Consider the following 13,581-nt stretch of genomic DNA (forward strand, 5'->3'; position numbering starts at 1 on the left):
CATGTGACTGTGATAAATATTCAAAACTTAAGGTAATATGAAAGGAGGCTTACACTTTTTCACATGTATGTGCTGCTTCTCACATACATGAAAAGAAGATTAAAATAATATTTTCATGTGTGTTCTATGTAACAAGGCATCACACCAAGTTCGTGATTCTGCAGACTTCAGAACTTGCAGTAAACTTTTTATTATGTTTATTGTTCTTTCTACATATTAGATTTTTAGAGTGGAAATTTTATGAGAAGTTACATTTGGTTTATCTATTTTTAAAAACATTGATTCCAATAAGTGTGTGTGTGCATGTGTGTGTGTGTGGACAGCATCTACAATAAGCATGATTTGGAGGTAACAAGTGTGTAAACCAAACAACAATAATAAAAACAAACAAACAAACAGGCTGTGGACAGACATGATTTCTATTGTTAAGAAACATGATTTCTCATTTTATATTTCCAAATAAACAACACTGTGTATATGGCTTCTAAGTCCCAACTGGTTCCTTCTCTGGACATATGACACTTGAGACTCTGTACGGTAATTGTCATCGGGATCACTTGAGGACCACTATGTCTCTGCTGTATCTATTTCAGCTTCAGCTACACAGCAGACTTAATCCTACACCATGATCCCTCAGCAAGGCCTCTAACAGCAATGCTGGCTGTGATGTTTACATATGACATGAGGGTCACTGCTTACAAATTAGTCCCTTTGGGTGTATCGTTGGCTCTCTTCTCAGTGGCCCTTGGCTAACTCCTAACCAAGCATCCGAGGCCTTAGTAGGTCTGTCAGTCTTATAAAAGCTGCACTAGCCGGTCTGTCAGTGCCTCAACGATGGCCTGACTCGGGTTAACATTTGTAGTAAGCACCTGCTCTAATTTTGACCATTGGCATAAATTCTTAAGTCATAATAGAGAACGTTGTTTCAGTTTCAGAACTCCAGTGACTCTCAAAACGTCTTGTTGATGAAACAGCTTATCTCTCAGGCATTAGATGTACACAGAGGAGCAAACCTAAAAATGTCACTCATTTTATGTCAGTGGTATTCATCTATCCAGTTTCCCATGGTAAGAACAAAATGTAATGTCAGCTCAACAGTAATATTGGCTAGTAAGTTTTAGTCAGCAATACACCCATAATTCATCCTGATTTCAAATGGCATGCTAATGCTGACTAGCCTGTTATTCACCAAGTGGCTTTCTGAGCCTGTATTTTTCTGCAATTACAAACTCTGTTTAAACAATCTTGGTATCAAAATAAAGCTAATATTTGTGAGATTTCATCAGAGGTGTAAATATTACAGCAAATGTTACTAGATCAAAGTTACAGAGGCTGGAATAAAGAAAAAGTAAGTATAATTTATTTTTGGATTTTATTGCACATAAACAGTTTGAAAATATGCTTCGGTTCACATTTAACTCCAGAAAAAAAGGAATCAACATATCGACATTATCTGTGAAGAGATTAACGCTCCTGAAGTGAAACAGTCAAAGACTGCAGCACTTTTAATGAATAGAAAGCCAGGCTTTTTGCAGTTTGCTACATTTTGGCAATATATGTCAGTTGAAATTTATTGAACAGCAGAAATGATTTAACTTTATTTACATGCCTAAAATGTTTGTTTTTTGAACAAACTTTTTTTTTTGGCCTGTCCCGTTTGGCTCTTTTGCCATCAGAATTGTTGTCTAAAGGCAAAGAAAGATGCCCAACGGATTTACTTTACCAAATTGATCATCCCAGCCTTGCCGTAATGGTCCATTTGATTCACCTTTTATTGGTTTATTTTATTTTCACTTACTGAATACGGGACAGACTTGACTGGGGGAAAGAAGGGGAGAAAGAAAGAGGGAAAGAGAAACAGCTGAGAAGAGGGACGGGGGAGAAGGGCAAAAGACAAAAACCAACAGAACGGGCAGAGAAAAAAAAATGCATATATCAATCACCTGGGTCACCTGCTGAGAAAGAAAAAAGAAAACAAGCAGAAGAGAACAAGAGTAATAGAATAAACAACATCACAATGATATATGGGAATATGACAGTAAATACTAAATATTAAACATTATTGTGCAGCACATAAGATCAACAGAACACAGTGTGCTTTGAGGTAGGAGCCAAAAAGGGTGTAGTTTGTGGGTGTGATCAACCGTGTGTACACCTGTGAGCATGGACGCGCTTGTTTTTTGTTTTTTAAAAGGTTCCTTCATGTAATAATCTGCTAGAGGGTGTGGGGGGCCACAGCCCTGTCCTCCAGGGCATGAAGCAGGGATGGAGGAGATCAAAACTCCAGACATCCAGAGGCCCCCAGAACACAAGAGACCAAGGAAGACCAACAGAGGGGCAGCCGCGCCACTGTCCCAGAAAGAGCTGAGGAGAGTCCCAGATGAGGGCTCACTCAGCAGCCGCGGAGCAGAAGCCAGGGGGAGTTGCAGTGACGCGCCCGTGAGCTCCGCCGGCAGCCAGCTGCGCCTGAGTGACCGAGCCCCAGGCCGAGAGGCCGGGGGCACCCCACCTCCGAAGTGGCCCGAGCGAGCCCCAGGCTCCAGGCCCCGATAAGCGGCCGCCAAGGAGTGAGCTGGTGTGTACCTGGACGCCCATCCCCGGACACAAAGAACCACCAACGCACCGATGTCTGAGGGGGTCCGCCACTGGCAGGGGAAGTGGTGGTGGGGGGAGATAGACCTCCAAACCTTGGAGGGCCTGAGATGTCCCCAGAGAGGTGGCGCCTGACACCCAACCTGACATATAGACACAGACATACAGGCACACACAGATACAAACATCCATTCCCACCCTCATGCTCTCATATGCACTTACTCCACACTCAACCAACGTGGAGACAGACATAAAGAGACGTTGTACACACGATCACACTCCCCAAGCGTACTCTACAAACCGGGTCTAGGTGCCCCCGCCCCTGGAGGGGGGAACTGCACCCAGACCCAGGTGGTGTTTCCCTTTTCCCTGCGGTGGGGGGAGGCAGACCGCCCCGACTCCGCAGCAGCAGGAAGGCTCCACACTCCAGACCGCAGTCGGACGGCCAACTCCTCCTCCTAGTCCTAGCCCCCCTGCTCCAGCAGGTCACAGAGAACGGGGGTGAGAGTGAACAAACTTTTCTGAATCAGTTTCTGAATCAGTGTGTTGATTTTTTTGACAAATGTGCCAGGCTTTGACTAGTTTGCTGCTTTCACTGTGTTTGGAGGTTGTAGAAATGGTTAATATGAGCTCTTAGCTGAGATTCAGAGGTTAACGGGACTTTTATTACCAAGCTCTTGTTACAGCCAAATAAACAAGATCTCACCCCTTTTTGCCCCTGGCACCGGAGGTGCTGGGGCTCAAGAGGCTAGTCTTAAAACAAAATGTACAAAATGTAGCTAAACAGACTGAAAGATCACCCACCTGACACTCACAACAGTCACAACCTTAATTATTCTTAAGTTTAAGAAAAATAAACAAATTGGGTGACTTATAGAAAAATGTGTTCTGTGAACAGTTGTCATGACTGTGAAAATTAGCCCTAAATTAGCTGCAGAAAAAAAAGCTACAACCATGAGAAGAAATAAACACAAAAGATAATAAATGACTACTTTAAGATTATTATCACAGACTTAGACTGCATTATGTTAAAAAGTGCTGCTTTGCAATGAGGCACATCTGGCGAGGGAAAGCTGTGTGTTTACAGCTTAAAAATATTTGCATTTTCACTGGACTGTGAGTGGAAACATGGTGGCTGATTGGCTGGCAGATTGTTTTCACTTTTGACATATTTTCAATTAATCAAATAAGCGCTGTTCGTGGTCATGCTCCTGACGATTTCTGGGGTTTTGACACTCTGGACTACAGACAGACACCTAACTCTCCTCACCAATGATACGAGAATTTTGCATTTGCATCTGTTTTATATCTCTGTTCAGCTCTGTTCAAATTTTGGTTAAATTGAAAGTGTATGTCTTCGAACGGTCAGCAGGGAGCAGCAGTAGCAGTGCACAAGGAGACAACATCAGAAGGTGAGGTTTTGTTTTTTATGAGCAGAGAGCCTGAAGTTCTTGATGCAAATCAATTAGGTAGAAATAACTTACAAAAGCAAAAATAATAATAATAATTTGTTCAAATAATATCTCTAATGATAAGTAAAATTATCAGTGTAAAGTAAAAAAGTGTTAAAGGTGTTACTGCTTTTTATATTTCCAAACTAAAATATGATCTTAATGATGTACAGTATGTAAATGACACTAAGCTAAAGATTTGTTTAGGGAAAAATAGACAAGAAAAAACGAATGAAAGACTTAATGACTCACCAGTACAACTGAAGTCTTCCATCTCATTTTCTTTGTCAATGACATCTTCATGTTTCCCACCTTCAAACTCCAGTTCTTTCCCAGGCAGCATTCTTACTGAAAGGTTACAGCATTTCACATTTACTCATACAGTACATAACAACAGCTGTCTCACCAATGCACAGTGCTAATGTACCAGTGAGGTAACAAGGAGCACAAGAGCAGGAAAAACACAGCACAAGAACAGGTGTGCTTAATTTTTCTCTTCTGTATTTACATTTTCAATCAAGCAATGTTTGGTTGAGCTGATGGGCTGCTCGTTCAGTCAGCAGCAGTGATGGTGATATTTGAAATGCCTGTAAAGACTGCCCTCTTGTGGCAGTCTGCAACACCCTTTTTGGTTTTAAACTTGGAATATAAAGTATGATCTCATGTTCAATCGGGATCTTTACACTTTTTAAGGTTTTCAATTAAAAGTGAGACAAGCCATGTGTGTAAGTTGTGTAATAAATACACTCACATGAAGCTCTGGAGCTCCTGGCTCTCTTGACACAAAATCGTACAAATACAAAAGTCAAGATCACTACAAGAAGAAATCTCACACCCATGATAATAGGTGCTATGGATATAGAGGAAAGTGGTGGCAGCGGTGGTGGTGTGGGAGTCCATTTTTCATAGCCTGAAATCACACACAGCCAGTTTATTATTTTTTCTGGATTCAGTCACAGTGAGTTTCAGTCATAATTTATCTGTATCACACTGATCAAAGTAAGTCAGCTCAGATTTACAGAATACAAAAAGTGTCTTTCTGTCAAAAACAAGTAATTGATTGATGGATTCACGGTTTATCTTACCTTCACAAAATATTGTAGCTGAAGAAACTTTTCCACAGGAACGTTGTTTGACGGCGTACTTGACGTCCATGGTAACATCAGTGAACTCCAGTGTTGTTTCTAAGTTGACCTTGAATCAAATTTAAACTTTTTCACATTTAGAGATACAGCCAGAATAAAAGACACTGAAATTTCTCTGGCAGTAAAAAACAGGCCGGACTGAAGCAACACACAGCAGAAGTCACTAGAAGTCCAGACCAAAAGTATTGGGACATTCAATTTCTTTTATATTTCTGCAAACTTTGTGTCAGCAAAGTGTCCAGAAAGTTTTTAACTTCAAACATTTGGTCAATTTGTGTTTATTCAGATACAAGTCTCATGCATTTCTTTCCATTTTATAAACCTAAATATTTAAAATGTGAGATTCCAGTCTTCATTATTAGATTAAGCTGAGACACAGAGCCAGGAAACTGTCCATGATTTTGGTTTGTAGAATATGAGACAAATCAGTGACCGATTCAAGACGTAAAATGGAGAGGTTTACCTGTTTGATTTCCGTAGAGCCGCTATGGGTCTCATTAATTTCTTTACAGAGCTTTGTCTCTAACACTGGGGAACGATTAAATGGACATACTCTTTCCCACTTATCTCGATAATTGACATAAAGGACACCTCCATGTTTTTCAGTCGTGCGGAACTTTACACTTTCTGTAAAAGCAAAGAAACTGTGTTTAAAGAAGAAAACAAGCTCATCCACTTCTGTCTGACAAATATGATGTTAGAGATGGTCACCTTAGCTTTAGCAAAATCACTAGGAGCAAAGCAAGCACCTGTCATCACTCTGCATTTATTAAAGTTGAAGTGTAAAACATGTGTTCAACATATTTTTAAAAGATTTTCAATAAATAACTCAGATTTCTTATATCTTATAATGAGCTTGACAATGTCATTTTTATTTTAAAGAAATAATCTTCTGTTTTATAAAATAAATACCTAAAAATTACCCCAAGATAATAAATTAAAATACTACCAGAATTAAGAGAGGACATACATGTATGTACTGTATATAGGGATGAGTTTATGGAAAGAGAGGTGTATGGACTCACACTTACCACTACAAGTAATGAACACCACATTTGTGTCACACTTTCCTTTAGTCCTCCTGCACTGGCCAATGATGGAATGGTACTTTTCACAGCTGACATGGTAAATGTTACCTGAACCCTTTGATGGAGCTTTGGATTCAATAAAGACAGCATTGCCACAAAGCTTTTCTTGGCAAACTTTGTGTGCATAGGATAGATCCCAGTTACTAGCACACACTGGAACGCCATCTATCCTCACTTCCCCACGGCAGCCCTGTGAAATGCTGACACTGGGCTCCTCTGGGAAGGAAAGCAATAAACACTGCAGTCAAGTATTGATAAAGACATAAAGCACTGAGGTAGAAATGATCAGTTAATCTTCTCTGCACTGCAAAGTCAAAATATGAAGCACAAGTCCATAATCAAATAGTTCATTTAACACTTTTAGCTTTGGTTTGTTACTTTATCCAGTGTATCTGGAATAATTCTCCTTCACACTCCGAGTGTCTTGTTTCACTCTTCAGTGTTTCCAGTGCAAATGTAAAAAGTCTGTGATCATTTAAGATCAGTCCTGCTGATATAAATCTTACTTTTGCATTCAATAAAGACAGGCTCCTTCCTTGAGGGTGTGGATTTATTTTCACATTCCCAAATGCTTCCTGGATTTTCACCACAGCTGAAGCTTTTGTTCCAAAAAGAATCTATTTCAATTGTTTGGGGGTGGATTTTATTTGTTGATTTGTATCCACCACAGTCCATATTCTGGCAAAGCTTTTCCTTCTCAGTTTCATTGAAGTTTTCTCTGGAAACAGCACTGAGTCCCTGTCTCCAGTGAACCAACACTGTTCCACTACAGGCCTTTTTGTCAGGTACCATCGTCCTCCATTCTGAGACAGACAAGAGAAATAAAAAGTTCACAAAACATGATGTAACCAACAGGATCTGAATGATATAAATAACACACTCTGCACACAGAAATGACATTATGATCCTGCATCAACTTAAAGTTTTACACTTTTGAAGTTTAGCTACCCTTCTGACTGCTGTGTAAATAAAATGATTTTATAGAGTGATAACAAAGAGATGACAACTGATGACAGCGATATTTCTATAACCATCAGACTGCACAGGCCAGCTGTTTCCAGCTGATTCCAGACATTAAGTGAGTCAGACTGTGTGGCAGAGCCGTACTGGTGACATGGACAACAAGCAGAAAAGAAAAGAGTAAAACTGAGTAGAACAAATATCATTAATGGAGGTGAGGATGTTAACATTCTACCCTTTATTTCACTAAAAGTAACCTTTGAAGGCGAGCATGTCAAAGTTTGAAAGCAGCATTATTTTTATCTCAACATTTTTCTGAAATACAAACTAATCTCAGTTTGTTTCAATTTCAATTCAGTTTCAAAGCCTTTATTTTAAAATTAGGCTGAAGGAGCAAAGAATAATTCAGAAACTGCTGACACAAAGATCATTATACACACCAGAGCATCGGAGGCCACTGTGTTTGCAGGCAGCTGTAGAAGCAGTAATACTGCTGCATGCAGATAATGGACTGTTAGCATTTGCAATGCAGTTTAGGTTTGAAATGGCTAATTTCTCTGCTGGTGCAGGTCCAAAGTAGGGAAGAGTCTCCACAGCATCACCACATTTAAGCTCCTGACAGATGGTGTTTCCATTGTTAGTGTCTTTGAGAGCATCCTCGCACACAGGGATCCACTTCCCCTCATACTCCACCTCTACGTTTCCAAAGCATTTGTAACTGGGAATGCTAAATCTGGGCTTGACCCTACCTGCAAGAAAACAAAACAAAAATAATAATACCATATATTTATAATAGTCTTATTTTATTTTTAATTAGAATTTTAAGCAACAAGAACTATCATCATCTTAGTGTAAAGAATTTCAGTCTGATAGCTTCAGAAAGATTTATATTTGCTTCTTTAACACAAATGAGCTTAATTATAAAAACAGTATTTAAAAAGATATTTTTAAAACATTTGAAGGAACATTTAAAAACAGACTTATGTCTTTTTGTTTGTTTTTTACATTCTGTTATCCTGTAACTTAGTTACTGAAGAATCAACAAACCAATAAAACTGGCACTTTTTTCCAAAGGGTCCAAATCAGTTGAAAATGAAACTTTTTAAAAAGCAAGTTATGACATTTATTATATTTTTGTAATATAAAATTACTTTTAAAAAAACAATTACCTGAGCAAACAACATAGGCTGGTTTTTGTTTACAGGACTTATCATTGTCCTGGTTTTTGACAAAGATGCTCTGTGTCAGGTCAGTAGTCTGATTTGTCGGGTGTAAACTCTTAAAGAGGATATCACCATCTTTGGGACTGTTGTGGGCTTTTATGGGCGTCCCACAGTTCAGCTTTTCACACAGCTTCACAGACTTGTCTTCTGTCCAGGTGTCTCCACACATATCTCCTTCTTTCTCTTCTACACGAATCCTGACTTTTCCCCAGCAGCTGTTCGTCAACCTCATCTTAATATTTCCTGTTGTGACATGAAAAAGTTAAATTTAAGAGGAAACTAGTATCAGCAGATATTTCACAACTTCTTAGACCAAGCTAGGTTTCAGAAAAAATAGAAAATAGTAGAAATTTGATTGAGAGAAAACAAGGAGGTGAATGTACATCTATGGACATTAAAAGGTAAAGTCTGTTATAAATAAATTGTCTCTTCTGAGTGGATCACATTACAACTAGTGACACAATAAATCAATTCCATATTGACGTCAGTCTTAGTTTTATACTTTAACTCATTCATATTTCACATTACCTGAACATTTCACATAGGCAGTAGAATTATGGTGGTCAGGAGGCAGAGGTGTAGTTTGGTTACACTCAAAAAGAGAGTTTTCTCTGGATGAGCAGCTAAAAGAGTTTTTCCAAACTTTATTAATCATATCAGCCCTAGAATTGAAAGAAAAGTTTGCAGCGTTCCCACAATGCATCTGCTGACACACTGTGTCTGCAGACTCTTGGTTCCATGTCTCTTTAGACCCAGAGAGCCAGTAGATTTCTCTGCCATGCTCTATCCCCACATGACCAGAACAGGTTCCACTTAAAAACACCACCTTGTGACCTGATGGACACAAAGAGAGAAACATGATATACAGTAAGTGGCTGTGCAGGTCGTCTACCTGTTGAAAGGTCATTCGTTCATGTGTGAATGTTAGACAAAGCCCTTAGACACAGGATTAAAGCACTGCATGAATGTGTGCTTGTGACTGGGTTAATTGGGCTTGTAGTAAAAAGCGCTTTGACTTTAAAATGCTGAATGTGTTTGCTGATAGCTGAGCAGAATAATGATTCTCTACTACTTTCAGCAAAACACACTCTGGGTGCTCTAAAGGAGTAGAAAAGCATTATATATATGTATGAGCACCAGCTAGTTTTTGTTTGCAGTGTAGGTGCTGCATTCTGGACCAGCTAAACACGAGCTAAAGAGGACCGAGAGGTGCATGTGACAAGTGAGTCACAGTACTCAAGACAACAGAAAATTAAAGCGTGCAATAAAAGTTCCACAAAGCTAAGTGTCAGTAAGGGTCTGAAATTTGTGATGTTTCCTAATTAAATGAGAGAAATAGACTGGGTGAGCGTTGAGATGTGAGATTCAAATTTCAAATCAGTACCAAAAATGATACGAAGGCTCTTAAATGATGATTCGGTTTTACTGTAACAACTGACAACCTCAGATTTTTTAGAATTAAGGTGAAGGAAATTTAAAGACATTAAAAGCAATGAAGAATGCTTGTTATTTATTCCTGTTGTCTTACTATTTATATTTTATTTCTGCACACTTGACGAGGAGCCCCCACAATTTTGTGGTAAATTTACAATGACAATAAAAGACTATTCTATTCTATTCTATTGGCCAAGGTGTGAGTGGCTGGTAAACACTCCACTATTGGGAAAACATTGTTTTGTCTGTAATTAGTCTGCTAATCTACTGACAAAGACATTTGGCACCCAAAAAAGCCTAATGACTTTTTCACAAAAGACCAGTGATGGGAATAAAGGCGTTACAAGTAACGGCGTTACTAACGGCGTTACTTTTTTCAGTAACAAGTAATCTAACTAATTACTATTCCAATCGTTACAACGCCGTTACAGTTACTAAGAAGAAAACGCGGTCCGTTACTATTTTTCAACAAACAGACGGTTGAAGCTGTCTTCAGCTTACCGCATCTTATATCAGTTGCATGGAAGTAGCTGTAAGTAATCTGGACGCTACAGCTTTAAGCAGCTGCGCGCGCTCCCGCGGACGGTAATCACGATCGCTGTCTAGCACAACACCTGGAGCTAAGGGGGCAAAACAATCACATGAGTGCTGCTGTTTGACTGAGGAAGAATAAAGTAGTCGTGGTAAGCCAATCACATGACCACTTAAAGACAAAGCAACAAGGTGATATATACCAGTTTTTAAATTGTGTTGATAGGCCACGTAAAACCAGAGTCATGATAAACAATATATACGTGGCGTTTTTTCCTGAATAGTTTTGTCACGTTTACTGTCTAAGGACAGCGTTAGCAAGCACTCTCTGCTTATGAGCAAAAACAAAAACAAAAAAACAAAAACAGGTTTTAGGAGTGACGGCGAGAGAGAGAGATTTGTGACATTTAGTGTGTTTGGAGTGTGTAGTTAATGTGTTGTCTTGTGTAGTTAGTGTGTAGTGTTGTGGGTAGTTTTGTGTTGTGTGTCAGAACAATGAGGCGACTGCTGTCTCCAGGTAGAAACAGGAGTGATACACCTGCTGCTGTCAGACCTGCAGGTATCAGGCTGTGATGTTCTCCTTTATAGTGGACAGAAATATTTGGAGTGGCACAAATAATTTGTGTGGCATCTTATTGAAGGCAGAACAGCTGATTGTTATGTAAATAGTTTGAAATTGTTATTTAAAAAGTCAAGGTAAATGGATGCAAATAACTTTGTTGTTTGCAAAACTTGTGCATAGAATTTTAAAATTGACAATTTATATTTGCATTTAAAGTTATGAAATATGATTCATTAAACATGTTTGTGGTTGTTACAGTAAAAAATATAACTTTTTCTACTCTGATTTTATGTTTTTTTGTCTGATTTTAGATCAATTGTGTTAATACAGCATGTCAAAATGAAAACATAACTGTAAATTCAGACACGTGAGGCTGTGCTGAAAACAATGATACCAAACAAGGCAAAGTAAATAGTTTTTAAGGTGAAATGTAGAGGAAACATCAAAAGTAGTCAAAAATGGCCAATTATACCGTGGACCAACACTGCAAAAAGACAAATTGTTTATTTGGGTTTCTAGTTGGATTTTCACAGGTAAGTGTATTTAGACCTTAGACTTGATGATTTAATAAATAGAAGCATGTAACTAAGCAGAGGGAAAAAACACTTTTTTCTTCTGACTGACATCGATGAATGAAAATGTCTTTTTCCTGGTTCTAGCATTTTATTATATTTCAGTATGTTTACTTTGGGAAAGCACTATCATTTGTGACACATGTGTAATTACTTATAACAGTTATACACAGCAACAAGGTCAAAGGGCACGTGACACTCACCCTCACAGGTGATTCCAGCTGCTTCCGCTTCCCGATCCGAAAATTGGTTGTTTGAGTTTTCTGTTAAACACTCAGATATCTTTGATATCTTCTTATTTCTCGGACACGTTATTGACAGGAAGCTACCAGAACCCTGACTGAATTTTTCAGTTTTGCAGTTGTTTGCAGACAGCTGCTGATTGAGCCTCTGTCCATTCTTTTGCAAGAACTTTCTTCCACTGGCCCTCATGCTTTATCTCCAATCTTCCAGCACATCTTCCAGGACCATCTGCCAGTTTCACCTCCACACTGTCTGTACCACGACAATAAGAGATTTATCAGCCACGAAACACAAAAAGAATAAATACATTAAATTAAACTCTTACTGAACACATTTTGGGAAAAATATAATCAGAATTTAACAATGTCACAATTTCACTGAATGAAGTAACTCATTTTCTCTCTCGACATAGAATTTATTGCAGGATTTAAAATCCCATTATAAAAGCAGACAAAGGCCATCAGCAGCCACTCTGTACATTTCCACTGCTGTATCTCACCTGAACACACCACATAAGGTTGTTTTGAACACTGGATGTTCTTGCCATGCTGAGCCTGACAGTGCCACAGTGAGGACTCACTGCCTTTGCAGCTCACATGGTCCATTATCCCTCCTGAATTCTGATGTTCTTCAGTGTAAATCAGCTAGAACAAAGCATTTATGAGTTTATGTTATTTCATTGATAATCATCCAGTATTAATGGTGCACGTTAGTACACTTATCACAATAAATCCAGTAGCACTGCTGTATGGACAGTTTCTGATACATGAACGCTCAGTATCCATGTATCAGAACAACAGGTAACTTATGGTGACTAAACTTGAACACTCACTTCCCCACATCCAAGCTCCTTGCAGACCAATTCAGCTTCAGTTTTAGTCCAGGAGGAGGCACACACAGGATTAACTGAATCATTCACTTCAATATTAACTGTACCATAGCACTTGCTGTCTTTGCCAGAGTGCTTCAGAACTACTTTAACTTCATCTGAGAGAGAGAGAGAGAGAGAGAGAGAGAGAGAGAGAGAGAGCAGTTTCACAGTGTGAAGTGTTTGCTTGGAAGTTGTTTGTGTTGGAATATAGATGTGTTGAATTACCTGTGCATGTCACATTAAGGTTTTTGTTTCGGCTGAGAGAGTTACCGCAGTGCATTTGCTGGCACACATCAAAATCAAAGTTGTCCTGTTGAACAGGTACCCAGTTGTTATTTTCTTCTTTTTCCAGCTGCCCAGAACACACATTTGACTGGTTTCCTTTGAGCTGCAGTCTCGTATAACCTGTTCATAAAAACACTTTCTGAATTCACCACCATATTTAATATTTAACAGTTTTTATCACTGCTGTAACTCACCTGAACACACACACACACACACACACACACACACACACACACACACACACACACACAGGGAGATTTCACTTTAAACATTTTAAAGATTTCAAAGATATTTTAAAGATTTTTAATTTAAAATAATGCTATTAATTAATAATATTACTACTATTCAAAGTTAAAGAAACTAAATTAACTTGCCTTGTGAGATCACCAGCTCAATGTGAGTGAGGCGGAGAAGGGGGAGCAGGAACCACATCATCACCACAGCTTATGACTTGAGAGTGAGGCAGACAAATGATATGTTCAACCTTATATTCCCGTGGCTTCACCCACAAAAAAGGAAATGAGCAGAATATGCGCCAAAGTTAGACTCACAAATGTTAACTTAGATTGAAAGAAAACACAAGTGCTCTAATTTCTTATACAGCACCTTTTTATGTTAAACTTA

At 38.8% G+C, this 13,581-nt stretch overlaps 1 pseudogene; it reads right to left on the reverse strand.

Annotated features, from left to right (window-relative positions):
• Positions 1-4,790: 4,790 nt before the first annotated feature.
• On the reverse strand, positions 4,791-13,389 carry LOC147305341 (scavenger receptor cysteine-rich type 1 protein M130-like; annotated as a pseudogene).
• Between the last annotated feature and the right edge of the window lie 192 nt (positions 13,390-13,581).

This window comes from Aulonocara sp. 'chitande type north' Nkhata Bay, linkage group LG20, assembly GCF_057382095.1.
Source record: "Aulonocara sp. 'chitande type north' Nkhata Bay isolate Kocher_YH1m ecotype deep benthic linkage group LG20, A_spYH_male_GT1.1, whole genome shotgun sequence".
NCBI classification, from domain to species: domain Eukaryota; kingdom Metazoa; phylum Chordata; class Actinopteri; order Cichliformes; family Cichlidae; genus Aulonocara; species Aulonocara sp. 'chitande type north' Nkhata Bay.